This window comes from Labrus bergylta, chromosome 24, assembly GCF_963930695.1.
Source record: "Labrus bergylta chromosome 24, fLabBer1.1, whole genome shotgun sequence".
In the NCBI taxonomy this organism is placed as follows: Eukaryota; Metazoa; Chordata; class Actinopteri; order Labriformes; family Labridae; genus Labrus; species Labrus bergylta.
Genome location: NC_089218.1, coordinates 12326608 through 12330006, shown reverse-complemented (window position 1 = coordinate 12330006; position 3399 = coordinate 12326608). Strand labels below are relative to the sequence as shown.

At 41.1% G+C, this 3399-nt stretch overlaps 1 non-coding gene across 1 annotated transcript; it reads left to right on the top strand.

Moving 5' to 3' along the window:
- Positions 1 to 3148: 3148 nt before the first annotated feature.
- LOC114921721 (5S ribosomal RNA) lies at positions 3149 to 3267 on the top strand. Its single transcript, XR_003810037.1, has one exon. It is a non-coding gene; the product is annotated as a 5S ribosomal RNA (ribosomal RNA).
- Positions 3268 to 3399: the final 132 nt, after the last annotated feature.

Genomic DNA, 3399 nt, shown 5'->3' with positions numbered 1-3399 from the left:
CAGAAGGAGGGTAAGGTTAAAACAGGTTGTTTAGTGCGGCAGGGATAAGGCAGGTAAAGGACAGGGTCTACGAGTACATACCCGGCTTCCTGCCGAATAGGACCGTGTATGATGCCGTTAGTGAGCTGGAGGATGGGGTAAGTATGAAGACGGTTGATAATGTCTGTGAAAATATTAGATGTAGCCTGTCAGCAAAATGGAGAGAAATAATAGTTAAGGATACAATAGAACCAGGTGAGACAAAAATCCCTGAGATATATATCGGGAAGGTAAGTGAAGGGTGTCATTTAGCAAAACTTAAGGTAAGGAAAGTGTACTGGTTGTGTTTAGAGAGGAGCCGAGAACCAGTGTTGGCAGACGGGATGTGGCTACAGCTCTTCCCTGACCTAAACACTAAACATTTATGGAGAAACTTGAACATCAAATATAACAACATGGACTGTGAAAATTTAGATTTCAAATTAAGGCACAATAAACTATTCACCAATGCGGAAACGGTGAAGCATTTATTTTGTGAGTGCACCGAGTTGGAGCGGTTTCACCAGAAATTGAAGGCGTTATTAGAAAATGAATGGGAAATTGTAACAAGCACAGAAAGGGAGTGGTGGGAGTTGTTTCTGTTGGGAGTGGGGGGGGGGGGGGGGGAGTGAGGGTGGGTAGTACACCTTTATCAAACTTTATGTTGAGTCATGCCAGGTACGCAGTGTGGAGTAGGAGGAACCTGACACATTTTGAAAACAGGAAGGTTGATGTATGGTCGGTAGTGTATAGGATGGTTTTCCTGGGCCAGAAAGAGGAGTTTCAGGAGTGGTTTGTGTTTGGGCACAAGATCTGTGAGTTGGTTGAGAGGGGGGAGGTACAAGTGAAGAGGGATTATGGATAGGGATGGCAGGAGTGGGTTTGGAGGGAGAGTGGACAAAAAGATTGGGGTGTAGGGATTATTTCTGGACACTAGGTGGTGCCAAACCCAAGGGGAAAAACAGGGTTGAGTGGAAAGGGATAGGATGAATGCATTGTGAATGGGGAATTGACCGTGATGTTGTCCAACTGAAGTGTTGTATGAGTATTATAGTTGTCTGTTTTTTTGTGAAATGGTGAAGTATGTAGGCGGGATGGGAGATGGGAAGACAAAAGGACAATGTCTGATAGTGGTGGGATTGATAGGTGCCTGTATATTGTAATGTGGTGGGAGGTGGTGGAGTGACTGCTGCTCCCACTAGAGGGAGACAGCAGGCAAGAGGGAGGGAGTGTGAGGGAGGGTGACACCAGGGGTAGGGTGTCTCTGATGAGGGATGGGGGAGGGATAGGATACAGAAGGAGAATGGGGGGGTTTTGATGTATTGTATTGTGTTTAGTTCTCTTGGGAATGTATTTATTGTGTGAATTTCTTGATTTGGGGGAAGGTATGATTTAATTATGACTGATGTTTTGTTTTTGTTTGTTTGACTTTATTGTGTATTTAAAAAGGGAAAAGGGAGAAAAAGGGGAGTGTATGAGTCACTTATGATAGTTGTGGGGATCTTTGTTTGTTTGATTTATTGTTTGTTGTTTATTTGGAAAATCCATCAACAATTTGGAAAATGTAATTTGCATTTTTTTGATAATAAAAAAAAACAAAACACACCCGATCTCGTCCGATCTCGGCCCAGGGTTGGGCCTGGTTAGTACTTGGATGGGAGACCGCCTGAGAATACCAGGAGGTGTAGAGGAGGTGTAGAGGATGAGAATGATTGTTTTTAGAGTATTTTAGGCTGATTTAAATCATGGGTCAAATTTGACCCGCTAACACAAAAGGTGTGTGCCACTTTCTAACACATTAGAGGGGTTAAGCAAGACGAACATTTAATCTCTGAGCTCTGTGAACAGTAATGTTTAGAAAATCATTTTACCTCAGTGCTACAGCACAGAGCGAGGAAACACCTGCACACACCTGTACAAAGAAACAAGAAGAAAACCCTGAATGTTGAGTTCAAACAACAACTTTCAACTCAAACGAAATATCCAATTTTAATGAGCACTATGTAATGTGACTAAATATAAAGACAGACGATGTTGCTATGGTTCAGTTAGCACTAGCATTAGCAGACAAACATTAGCGTTAGCTTATGGCGCAGCGTCCTGACTTTATTTCTCAGACTAACCTCAAATCTGAATATTTTTCCACACATTTTAATCCAAACTCTATGAGTGAAATAATCCAAACACTCAAGAAAACACTAATATTTTTCTGACATTACAAACACATCTTGTGGTAGTTATAGGTGTAGTCACTTTAATTTCCAAACATTTCCAAATTATTAAGTCTTTTTATTTAGTTTGTTTTAACATATTCTTAGATAAGTATAAAAGATGGTTTCAAAATAATCTGAATTCAAACAATGTTGGTAGGTAAACTACTGTATGCTTTACAGAAGTAACTGCACTATTTATATTTTTCCACACAATTTATGTGGTGGAAAAAAAGGTTAAAAAGAGGATACATTTCTGTTATAGTGACTTTTGGATGTAATTGAAACCCAGTGCCAACAGAGGGCAGCAGTGTGCTATGAATACATGATGCAGCGATTAATTAGACCTGACGAGGCTGTTAACCTCCAGGTGAGCTATATTGAAATATTTGTAGTCCATGGTTGTAAAGTGCAGAAGTTACATTAAAGTCAGCTCGAAGATGGATATCTGCCTCTTATTTAACCTACCAGTTACCTTTTTTTAAAATAATCCATCAGCAGCAGCGCCCTCTGCTGTCCACAAAGAGTGCTGCCGTTATTTTTAGCCATCACCTCTGCATAATGACTGTGCGTGTATGCAGCATTTTTCGTGTAGGTAAAGCCGATATGTAGCCTATTACATGATATAATCATGGGGAACTTTATCACAATAAATAAATGGAGCAGAAAATACTCGAAGTGAAGTACAAGTACCTTAAAAAATTATGAATAAGTGGAGTAATTTAGTAATCCCATCACGACTGTTAAGAACTAACAGGCCTCTCCATTCATGTTGGGAAACTGTATCACTGTGATCAGAGCTGATTGTACACACATACTGAAAATATTCTGATGATGTTTCTGTGTACTGAAACACTCACTGATGTTAGTGGCCGTGATGAGCCACATCTATAAAGAGCCTCTATTGGATCAGAATCTTCGCTTACGGCCATACCACCCTGAACACGCCCGATCTCGTCCGATCTCGGAAGCTAAGCAGGGTCGGGCCTGGTTAGTACTTGGATGGGAGACCGCCTGGGAATACCAGGTGCTGTAAGCTTTTGCACATCTCCTTTCAGACAGCAGAGGGTGCTGCTGCTGCTGCATCACTAGATAAAGACAGAAATATTTCCACCCTGCACCTTTGTTTTTGAATATCAGCCAAAGTGAAAAGGAAATGAGAAGAAACAGC